At 48.9% G+C, this 12,418-nt stretch overlaps 1 long non-coding RNA gene across 1 annotated transcript in view; it reads right to left on the bottom strand.

Moving 5' to 3' along the window:
* Positions 1 to 8,983: 8,983 nt before the first annotated feature.
* Positions 8,984 to 12,418, bottom strand: part of LOC112551136 — a 4,217-nt gene continuing 782 nt past the window's right edge. Inside the window, exon 3 of the long non-coding RNA XR_003095310.1 lies at positions 8,984 to 9,283. This is a non-coding gene — a long non-coding RNA (uncharacterized LOC112551136). The remainder of the gene's footprint in view (positions 9,284 to 12,418) is intronic.

The raw sequence follows: 12,418 nt of genomic DNA on the forward strand, positions 1-12,418 counted from the left end.
GAGCTTCTTCCCCTGGGAGAGTTTGCAGGGTGCATCAATAGAGAGCCCCAAAGAGACTGGGCAGCGTGCAGCTAGCCTGGAGCGAGGAGAGTAAGGGCTGGAGGGCTGAACCATCTTCCACGAGTGCACTCCTGGGTAATGCAGCAGGGAGGGATGCTGAATTTCCGGGCAGCCAGAAGGATATGGTACGGGTCCTGTTGTGCAAGTGGGGTACCACGTGCTGTGAGGGTATGTTCCCTACAGGGTGACCCTTGCAGTCTGCTGCTGCCTCAGACAGTCTCCCTGTGCCACCCACAGGCCCCAGAGCGGATCCATCAGCCAGCTCGGCTCAGCTCGTCAGCGAGCACAGATTATTCCAGGCATTATTCAGGGAACAAAGCACACAGAAGCGCCAGCCCCGTGGGTAATCAACTAGGGTTTCTGTTTGGAGTCTAACAAATAAACATTTAATCAAAACCCACTCAAGCACTTTGCACAATTAACCTTTTATAGCACTCAGCGCTGGCATCCGGCACGACCGAGCGGGTGCGTATGGGAAAGGAAGGGGCACGTGCCAGTTGAGGGCCAGCCAGGCTCGTGCGTCCCCTGTCCGGTTTCCTTCCAGAACTGGAGTCCTGCTCCTGCTGGTTTGCCAGGGAAAGAAATGAGACCCAGGGCAAAGAGAAACCAGCCTTTCTCATTAGCCTTGCATTGGGCAACAGGCTATCACTGGAAATCAGACATGCATGGCTCTGTGAATCCACCATGCTTCACAGCACGGCACATGCCCCAAAGCCCATAGGCAGACCCATTACCGTGGTACATGGCTCAACCGGCACTGGTGGATTGACTCCAGGAACTTACCCGAGCAAGTGAGGCAGGTGCAAACTCTGTAAAATGGGAATAAGGAAGCGCATCCCCCACTTCTCCAGGAGGATAGCTCAGCCACGTGATTGCTTCAGGCACAGCAGTGCAGTGGGGCAGGAGATGCAGGCGAAGTGAGACAATCGAGGAGGGGGAGCAAGGAGTCCTTATGCAGTGCAGCCAAAGCATTAGGCTGTCCCAAGACCCGTCAGTCACTGGCACAGTTTGGGCTGACAGATGCCAGGCTCAGAACCCAGCAACCCCACGCACCGCCCCACAACCCCTACCAGCATGCCTGAATGCTCCTGTCCTATAAAGTAGGAAGCTGTTTGCTCTCCCTACTAATAACAAGGCAGGTCCTAGCAGCCCCCACACGACATGGCTACAGCAGGAGATCTGGAGCAGAACTCGGTCATGGAGATAAAAGACCCGCAAAAAAAAAAAATCTCCCTTCCAGCTAATGATTCTGCATTGTGTTACTGGTGAACAGTCAGCCCTGCCATCATAATACCTGGCAATTATATACAGTGCCATTCAGGTTGCAATGAACAACATTTAATAATACTGCAAATCAAAGAAAAAGAGTGGCGGGGAACACTGTTAAAGAGCATTTTCCTCCCGTGCCTTCTCCACAAAGGAAGCAAGTTGTCTGGGAGCAGGCTCGGCTCTTTTCTACCCTACCCAGAGGCTTGGGCCACTCTCCCCAATGTAGTACAAGTGTGCCTTGTGCTTGTTAATACATCTGTATAGTCAGAGCAGCTCTCTGAGCTCGGAGAGGTTTGCTCCCAGTTTACAAATAGAGACTACAGGCTGGGAAAGGACCTCTTGGGTCATGGCAGCCAGTCCCCTGATATCACAGGCACCAAGCCATATAATCCTTTCCAGAAGCTAATCAAACCCCATCTTCAAAGCATTTCAATTATTTGCTTCTGCTGAGGATGCTGATACAGGACCTCAGGCCTCTGTTGGATAGAAATCTTCTAATATCCAGCTGAAATGACTGCCTGGCCTGTTTATCCCCAGTTGTCTTATGCCAACAATGTCCGTCCCCTCCCTGGTGTTTGCCCCCATGACTTGTTTATAATATCCCCACTCAGTCCTGCTCTCTTCTCATGGGGCAGGCACCACCGACCATCCTGGCAGCCATTCTTCGCTCCTGCTCCCGTTTGAAGTCATTTTCCTTGAACCCTGGTGACCAAGTTATCCTTCACCTCCCTCACCCTCACTGCAGAATTTTCTTGCTAACCTTTCATTTCTGTGGTCAAGACTTTACCACTCAGTTGAGCAGGGCTTAGGAAGAGGTTAGCAGACCAGTATCTCCAAACAAGACATAACACTAAACTCTGACTGTTTGGCAGGACTTTTACACTTGTGTACAGAGGCATACCCTGCAAGGGCAGCCTCTGACTCTGAAATTTTCCATAGGGTGGGCTATCCCAGAACTGTCTTCTGCAGACTTTCTTGTACTTTCCTCTTTGGCAGCTGGTCCTGACCGCTGTTGGAGCCTGGATGATGAAGGAGATGGACCCACCCATCCGAAGTCCCTCTGTCTAGGTCCAGGAGCACAGGGACCAGTGTGGGTTATGGGGAGCTCCATGGGTGGACCTGAGGAGTAAGTGGGGAAGGAGGTGTGTGTGGGGCTGAGGTGGGGGTACGTCTATGTGCACACAGGCACACACCCATGGGAGCAGCAGTAGCACATGCCGACAGCAGGCTAGCTTCTGCATGCTTTGAGCATGGTGACTTGCCTGGCCTCCCGCGCACACAGGCCAGCAGGATAAACAGGTTTGGCAGGCGGCGCAGTCACAGGAAACGTTTAATGTCTGAACAAACATACCCTTTTCTACTTCTCAGCAGACGATAGAAATCAGAGGCCCAACCTGCAGCTGATGGACAGATCTGAGAGCAGCAGAACTGCTTTTCGTTGGCTCCCGCAGGGGAAGGGCACCCTGGAGGATTACACCCTGGAGGATGGGGCTCTGCCATTCCCCAGGGAGAGCCCCAGCCAGGCAACCAGCCACAAGTCCTGGGGACTGAGGCTCCCAACTGCCCCATTCTCATTGTCTCTTTGAATGCCTGGGCTCTGCTCAGGAAAGGGCCGCAACTTCATTTTAATGAGGGATGGGCTCACTGTGCAAAATGGGGACCCCGATTTTGAAGCTGCGTCCTGCCATCTCCCTCTGCTGGGCCTGGCCTCTGCATTGTGTCCTTCCCCGGTGCAGGAAGGCAGAAAGGGTGCTGGTGGGGAGGAGGGAGAGCTGCACGCTCTTGCCTCATGTGTGGACCCGGTGCAGATGCTCACTGTGAGCATCCAGCTGAGCTCCACCACTCCTGGCACCTTGCCGCTCCCCTTACTTAGCAGGTAGCTCAATGCAGGATAATGTCACGGCGCACAGAGCAGGTAATGAAGCTCATCCAGGAACCAGCCCCCCCGCCCAAAGGATCTTGCCTCCAGTCTTTACCTTCATCCCTTGAAAATAACAGACGAGGCACCAGGCTGACCTTGCCCTGGACCGGTGACGCGCCTGAACTTTTACCCAGCGCAGAGCAGATACAAATTGTAGCTGGCCACGTGGCGTGGCTGCTTGCCAGCCACAGAATGCCTCTTTCAGGAGGTGTCAGGCTCCTCTCCTGCAGCAGCAAACACCTGTCAAGGGCTTAAGTGTTAATGACAGGCCTGAGTGAGTGGCATTAAGGTTAACACCTGCATTAGTGTCTCCCCCCTCTTTGAAGGTCAATGATGCCAATTTAAATAGTGCTAGTGAGAAAAACTTCAATCAAGGGCTGCCGACTCTATTACTTGTGTTCAAACTCTCCCCAGTCATCCATGTAATTGAAAGAACGGAGGGGATTTTCTCTCAGCCGGGGTGTGGAGTGAGAGGGAAAGACTGTTGGAGACCTTGTTTATAGGAACTCATAAATGCGCAGGGCTGACTTTTTTGTGTTTAAATTTGGGGGTGTTTTTTCAGTCAGCTGCCACAGGGTTGGGAGGCTGCATAGGGACCTCCCCTGCCGTAAGTTCACTCTTTGCAGCACCACCTGCTACAGGACAGGTTATACTGGGGGAACTTGGTATGGCGCCTGCCAACAGAGGCTCTACAGCTCTGGGAAGGTTGGGCTTGGCTAAAACCCTGGACTGGGACAACTCAACGCCTGGGTTCTCCCTGCCTAACCTTGGCAAGCCATTTTACCCCTCTGTGCCTTTATGTCATGGGAGAGGAAGGCTGCAAGGGTTCTGTGATGCAGACAGTATAGACCGGGCCCATCGGGCTGCGACCCTGGCTGTCAATGACTGCTACGAGGCAGAGCAGCACAGTCCACACCAACCGAATCAGGAATCACTCTGGCATTGTCTATCGAATCAAGCTGGGCTAATCTGGGCTGAATGGGCATGTCTACATGTGCTTTTACACGTGCCTAAACTTAACGCACATTTGCCTAATGCCCATTAAGGCGACTCAAGCATGCATCTACACGTGCACACGCTAAGGCACATTGAAACAGTGTGCAAACCAACTTGGGACTAAAGTTAGTCTAAGTCAGCATGCTAAGGTGCATTAACACTGTGTATGCCGACTAAGACATGTTAACGCAGTGTGCAGACCAACTTCGGACTAAAGTTAGCCCCGAGTCAGTTGACATACATGGCGTTGATGTGCCTTAGCACATCTACAAGTGTGTTAAGGTGCTAGCATCTCACACAAAAGACTCTCAGAGGCCCAAGGGAACAGACTTCCAGCCTCAAAGTTCCCCTATGGAAAATGAACTTTATTTTCTACCTAAGAGGAGTTTTACCATCTTGGATTTGTCCTCGGCCTGAAGAAGGGTGTGAGTGCCCGAAAGCTTGCAGAAACCAATTTTTTTTTTTTTTTTGAGATTTCTTAGTTGGTCTAATAAAAGGTAGCATCTCTGAACCAAGAGTTCTTGAGTTTTGCATTTCTTAAGGTGCTTTAGCTATTCACGCTTGAATTTGATACCTGCTTTTGCAGGTATCAAATTTAAGCACAAGTAACCTAAAATTGCCATTTTAAGGTGAGTTAAGGGTGTGCACATGCAGACACGTGCCCTTAGTGCACCTTAAATTGGGCTAAAGTGCCACATGTAGACACACCCAGTGACTAGGGAAATTGGGCCAGGTCCGTGTGGTCTCGGCTGGTTTCTTGTGACTTGGGACATAGATGGGCCAATACCCCATCTGCTGAGCCTGCCATTACCACATCTCCTTTCCTTTGGATGGTGGATACAAGCCACATGACATAATCCTGGTGGAAAGTCTTGCTGTCCAGTGTGTTTCCCCCAGTTCATATGTCATTGGAGAGGAGATACCAATCGGATGTGTCACTCCTGAAAACCAAGAACTCAAAGCAATTTCAGATGAACTTTCAAAATGATGAACAAAGAGCCCTGTCCGGGTTACATAGCAAATAAATCACACCAGGATGATAGCTGTAATTCCCAAAAATACACAGGGAATTGATTTTGCTATGACATTTATCATGATAAACTTGTGCAGCGGCATACAAGCACATCTCAAGTTGCAGCTGGTTACCACCTTGCCATTTATCTCCCCGCCCATCTGCTCCATCCACATTTACAGTGTTGCACAAGTGATTATTACTTTTAATGGCAACAGTCTTAGGAGCCAGAGTCAACTCCTCCTGACACATAAGCTCCCGTCAGGTTCTTCCCTCAGGGAGCCCTCATTTATGCTAAAGATATTTGCTGTGTCACAAACTGTTTTAACCTCTTCACATGGTGGTGGGGGTGGAAACTGCGCTGGCTTAAACTGGAGTAAAGATAGCTTGCACTTGTGAAGATCTGCTCCTGAACAGCATCCCTAGGAGCACTTCAGATGGTTTGCACGGGCATCACAATCAAGCAGAGTGGATTTCGAGCCTGTGTACACTGAGGAAATAGCCTCCTCGATCCTCTGTCTCTTTGAGGTACGCTGGCTGCTATAATGGGAGAGATCTTGAGATGGCTTCAGTACAAAATGAGTCAAATGGCCTAGAACTTCCTTCAATCAGATCTACAGCAGAGCTCTAAGTAAGAAGAAGTTGTTCCTCCTTGCTCCTGTGATTTTTCCCGGTGTAAATATGTCTGATCTGGTTTAGTGGGTGCCAGCAAGTGGGAACGATTTGGCTAGTTACTGTAATCTGCCACAATGCCCCGCTGCTGTTCAAAGCTGGGCTAGGAATGGGAGGATAGGCTCTAGGGTGCCTGTAGACGTGCAGGGAGGCTGCTCCAACGTACTGTCATTACAGCATGTCTGAGCGTGCTAATTAGCGTGCTCCATCAGCTTCCAAATCTCATGTATTCAGCATCCCTGTGCTTCAAAATGGCAGCGGGAACACTAACTAATGCTCATCGAACCTAGGACTGCTCCGACGTGGCACAATGTGCTGCGGAGGAGCTGGCTATGTCATAAGGGTACTTCAGTGCAAGACAAGCTAGTGGGTAGCCCACACACTGAGGCACTCTCATGCCCCAGCCAGCAAGGGTTGCATTTCCATGTGCACTGCTGCGTTTTTTTACTCCACAGCAGGATAGTACTTGTGTTTACAAGTACTATCCTGCTGCAGAGTAAATTAATTTACTCTAGCTTAATAGGGTAGCTATTTTTTACTCTATAATTACTTAATAATAGTTAATAATTAATTATTAAACTTAATAATAGTTAATAATTAATTTTTTACTCTATAATTTACTCTAGCTTAATGTGTAGACACGTGACGTTTGCTGCGCAGCTAATTAGTCCGCTGTGCAGTAAACGTCCCATGTAGATGCGCTCAGTGGGTCTTAAACCGATGCTGCCTGGCCCATGTGGATGCAATGAATTGTTTGGGCTTTAACAGATTCAATGCAACCAGGGCAGTGTAGACAAGACCCTAATGAGCTGCTCGGCCAATGTGATACCATGGGTCACTAGGAACCTTGGATCTTGTGACTGTCACGGGGAAATGCCAAGCACACTTCATCAGAGGGGACCACTGCATTGCGACTTGCAGTACCACCCAGGAAGGCACCTCAGAAGAGGGAAAATAGCACAACTCTGGCCCAGGGTCCTTGTGTTCTCCAGCCAGACTCAGAGCAGAGCGCCAGGAGATGTAATCTGAGCTCTGAAAGGGACTCAAAGAGAGGTCTAAAATTTTCAGCAGGGAAACCAAATCCCTCCCCAAAGAACAAGGGAGTTCTCCCAGAAAGAAAGCAGCAGCCCTAGCTGTTTTGATGAAACCAGCTCCATTAGGATAACATTGTTTCCAATTTGCAATCAGATTTAAAATATATATATATATATATATATATACCCCTTTGTCAGAGCCTCACCAGTCTCTCTTCTCTGCTTTATTTGTCTTGCTGCTGTTGCAGTGAAAATGTATTGGCTTTTCAGTTAGTGATTACACATCATCACATACCCAATTTATAACACCATCCCCCAAAGAACAGATGTAATAAAGTCAGGCCAGGAAACAGCAGTGTTATAAAACAGAACAGTCAACTCAAAGGTCCTTGCATGTGTGCAGGAAAGAAAGCATTATGTGCACCCATTCGGGGGGGGGCTCGCTTTGTGTTCAAGAATGTCAGTAGGTGTATATGTGCACATGTGTGTCTTTAATCAGGGGAGCTGGCAGATGGGGAGGCGGGGGGAATAGGGGATGGTTGACCATGCAGTCCAGGAGGGCTTCCTTTGGTGGTCGCAGCACCCCAGGGGCTGCAGACAGGTGTCAAGGGGTGGCAATTGCCTGGTCCTTTCCATATCACTTAATAGGAGGGAGTTCTTGTGAGAGGGTGGGTACTTCCCCCAGTGAGCCCAGCAGGAAAATGCAAGGTACAGGATAGAGTAACTGGATACTCTCAGATTTAGTCTGCCTCCCCACCAGGGCAGGACTGTGGTATTTGACTCCCCCTCGGCACACACACATCCCAGTATCCCAGCAAGAGCCTTCCTTCCTGGGTTAGCTCTTCCTCCCCACCCCAAACACTACACCCTCTTTTTTCCACAAGCCTGCTTACTATGAGTCTGGTGACCAATGAAGCATCCAAGAGCAGCAACATCTTATGCCAGTGATCAAGAGGATCTCAGTCCAACCACAATTGTCCGGCAGGAGGCAGGCTACTAGGCTCAGCTAACGTGCACTCGTGAGAAGCAAGCGTTAGGTTGGGCAGTTTTAAGAAGGGCAAACAAGCAGATCCACCTTGGTGGTCTGGGCTTGACTCGAATCAGCCCAGCGGGCTGGGCCACGAGGAGCACGTTTGATTCGTTTATGGCTGGAGCTAAATACCATTATTATTATCCTCAGTAGGATGTGTGCTTTCATGTCCTGCCAGTTATTAGCAGCTGAACATCCTCTATCATGAAGATCTTCCCCTGGGGCAGGGACCTTCCAGGTGAAACTGCTGCTGCACATTTGCCAGCCAAACTCCCTCCCCAACATGTTTCTCACTCCCTTTCATCTCCTTCCCTCGTCCCAGACTGCAGGGATTCACGCGGGCTCAGCCCTCACCTTCAACATTTGTATCGTGCTTTCCATCTGCAAAGCTCATGCTCACTGTTGACGTGGCACCCCTGAGAGCTGGAGGAGCCACATTAGGCTCCTACAACAAGGAAACTGAGGCAAAGAGCTTGGCCAATGGTTTTTTTCCCCCAGCGCACAAAGGGAGTTTCTAGCAAAGCCAGGATTAGACACAGGGTTTTCTGGCTCCCAGGCCTGTGCTGAGGTCACCAGATCAGAGCTTACTCTCAGGGGGGAGGAGGGTGTTATTGAAAGAAAATTATCTCTTTAAATTGCAATATTTCTTCTGCTTTGAAATCGCCAAGACACAGGGCTGGTGAGCCATGAGAACCATTTTCCAAGAGGACCTACCCAGAGCAACCATTTATCTTCTATTATCCCAGTTCCACAGAGATATGAAATCTGCTAGAAGGACTGGCTAATAATAACTAGAGATAGAAATAAAACCCCTGGCTCTGATAGCTCGGCGGAGACAAAAGTGTTTAGTTCAGCGTAGCATCCGTGCATTGATAAAAACGAGCGAAGAAAAGAGCAGGTCTCCATTCCTGCGACTCCCAATTTAAAAACAAAAGCGAAGATCCTAATGTTCCATTATCAATAACTTTGTGTTTAATAATCCAGGGTAATAAAATGTACCTCTCCAGGGCTTTGCTCATATAAAGGAATGTAATTCACTGATAAAGAGTTTTGAATTTAGCTACCACAAAGAATTTCTAAAAGCCTATTGTTCTCCTTTGGCTCATCCAGGGGGTTACAGCAAACTCCAGCTCTTCCTTTGGTGTCCTTCGCTTGTGTTGTCTCCGGGAAGTTTTTTTGCTCAAATCCAGAAGAGCAGAGTAAGTGAAGTGCAGAGTTCCTGCATCAGGGCGCTCGGCCTGACTAGAAAATTAAGTCATGCTAAAGCAGGACCCAGAAGAACGATTTACCTGGCAGATAACAAAAAGAAGCAATGGTCTCGAGTTGCAATAAGGGAAGTTGAAGTTGGATGTTAGGAAAAACTTTCTCACTCGGAGGGTGGTGAAGCATTGGAATGGGTTACCCAGAGAGGTGGTGGACTCTCCATCCTTGGAGGTTTTTAAGACCTGGCTAAACAAAGCCTTAGCTGGGATGATTTAGTTGGGGGTGGTCCTGCTTTGAGTAGGGGGTTGGACTAGATGTGACCTCCTGAGGTCCCTGCCAACTCTCTTTTTTATCATTCTATGAAGTCTGCTGAGTAAGGAGACCTAGGCTATGCTGAATATCATGTTACTTTGCACGATTCCTCAAGGGCCTATTCTCATAGGAGTGACCTTTCTCCTGAAGGCGAGTCCAGTGTGGGTGGCCATCACAAGGAACCATCCTCTGCACTAGGTGCTCTGGTCTAAAATATTCAGCATCATCATGACTGGGTCAGCCTCACCAGCAGACTGGCCTCCTGGGAGACACTGTCATTCCAACTAGCCAGTGCAGGATATTCAAGGCATCTGACTTGGGAGCATAAGTCTCAATGAATTCCCATCAAATGCAGTGTTTATATCATAAACGACTGGTGCCTCCTGAGACTGGGGAGGCACCTTTTGTAGTTGGTGGCAAGCAGCAAGTGGTGAGTGGCAAGTGGGGACTGCCTGCGGACGCCAGCAACGGTGTTGGCGGTGGGGGCGGGTGGCGAGTGGCAAGCAAGGACTGCCCACAGGCACCTATGGGTTATACTCCCAGAAACATACAGTGGGCACAAGCCCCATACAATCTCCAAAACCTCTTGGAAAATCTCCCCCTTTCTCACTCATCCCTGTTTCAGATCAGGTCTGCAAACCAGGTTGCTTAAATTCCACAAGTTGCAGCTTATGCCCACCACTGTGAAACAAGTCTTGCAGGGGCTGTAAAGGCTGAACTAGACATTGGCCACTGCTGCCAAAAGGAAAAGAGAGATACACATGGGCAGCTGCTGGGCAATAGTTCTTTAAGCCCTTTCTAGTCAAAACCCAACTCCCTCCATCCTGCCACCTTGGATATATAAGCCACTTTATCAGACACACCTCGTTGAAGTGGTGTTGGTTGCAGCAAGATGGCCTATCTTCAAACCAGTTTGAAGAAGGTTGCTAATAGGACTGACATCATGTCTGCTACTGCAGCTTTGGCAGCAGGAGAATGGGCCACTGTTAAGGCCTTCTCTTATTTTTGTGGGACTGATTCTGGTTTCTTTGAAATCAAAGCCAGGAGCATAAGCAATAGTAAAGTCTCCTAAACGTACGATTTTGAGATCAATGCATTTGCTGCTGTAGAGTCTGTTACAGGACAAACTTAACATCAAAGCTAAACAGGATTGCTGCATCCCACGCAAGGCTTGTAAGTGATAATGCTATTGATGAAAAATTAATCTTAATGTGGATGCACCAGTACACATGCCAATAGATCAGCCTCATTTCGCTGCCCCGGTCAACCAGGTTGCAATTTTTTTAATTAAGGAAGTAAACCTGACCCGAATGGAGGCTACATCCTTTCTAACCTTGGCCTACCGATGGGGCAGCCTAGCAAGGGCTCGCTCAACCCATCCAGTGTGAAAATCTGGCCCCTTTGAAAATCCTGCCCAGTGCCCAGAGTGCTCCAGATATTCTGGCCATAGGCCCTAGCCCTCCAAATGCTGCCGCACGTGCTTCACCTTCCACCCACTGGCTAGAGTTAGATTGCTTGCATACACAAGACTTGGCACATGGGCAATGGCAGGCTCCAAGCCTAATTTACTTGCCTAAATACAGAAGCAAGCACCTAACTTTAGGCTGGTGTTTGCTTGATGGCACAGCCTTGGCTTGCGTATATGCTTTAGAGACTGACATTATGCAAATTTGTTAGCTGAAAAAGCTAATCACTTTGAAAGGTCAAAACTCCCATTCATAATCGGACTAAACTAAAAGCTAATTAGAGGCCTTTTGTGTGTGTAAATGAGGAAAGAGAATTCCAAGAGCTCTCAGGAGCAGAGGGATGTTCAGAAGGGCTCTTGGCAGGATTATTTCCTTCGTGAGGTATTTACTAGTAAAACTCGCTCCCCAAATGAATGGAAATAGTGATACAGAGACAGCCAGAGTTTGGAAATGTGCGTTAATGTAACATTAAACCGCAGTTACGGGAGAAGCATAAATTACAGGGAGCCCAGAGCCAATGCCCAGCCTTCCCCAGGAGTATTTTCAAGGAACCCTATTTTATTCTGTCCAAGCTCCAGAAGCTGCTGTTGCTCAGAGGCCTGGTCCAACTGCCTCCACCATCCACCCCAAGGGGCTAATGAGCTTGAACAGGGGTAACTCCACATAGCTCTAGATTCCCACTGTGCTTCGGCAATGCTGAGACGCTCAGTGATTTGCATGTCTTCAGGTTTGCAGCCAGTTGACTTCACCGATGCAGGACTCTGAAGATACTCAAAGAACAGTACCACTAACAACACTACACCTGCCCCTCACGAGTGGTGGAGGCCAAATTCTGGCATGGGAGATGAGACCACAACACCCTAAATGTTCATGTGATGTGGAACTAAGCTGATGGCACCTAGTGTCTGTGAAGCCCCTTCCTTTTTGTCCAAAACCCTCTTCCACCTGCCAAAAGTTGAATATTTGGGGTCTGCCTCACTTCAAATTTCATCTACGGAGCTTACTTTAATTGAAAGACTGGTCTCTGTCTGCGTGAGGGGGACATGGCAAGAACCTTGGTTTAAATAGACTGAGCCGTGCCACTTTACTGTAGTTGCTGCAGGACCACCAGCATTAAAAAATCCCCAAAATGGCAAATAATCCATGTTCACATGGGCATTGTGTGCAGAACAGTCTCATGGGAGCTGCATGACCTGCTACCCCTTCCCTGAAGCAGTCCCTGATGTTACAGGGGTCAATTTAAGATACCGAAAGGAGCTCTCATTGGGACGGTCATCTTTTGGAAGCTCTGGTGAGCTCCATTCTGCATGGCCCTGAGTACTTTCATCTCTGATCTCAGGGTGTTGGGCCCCAGCAAAGCAGATCAAAAAAAGACTGTATATGTAGAAAGGCCAAGAAAGACACACCCACCCACCCACCTACCTGGGGCAAAGACAGGTTCAG

Source organism: Alligator sinensis, unplaced genomic scaffold (assembly GCF_000455745.1).
Source record: "Alligator sinensis unplaced genomic scaffold, ASM45574v1 scaffold722_1, whole genome shotgun sequence".
In the NCBI taxonomy this organism is placed as follows: Eukaryota; Metazoa; Chordata; order Crocodylia; family Alligatoridae; genus Alligator; species Alligator sinensis.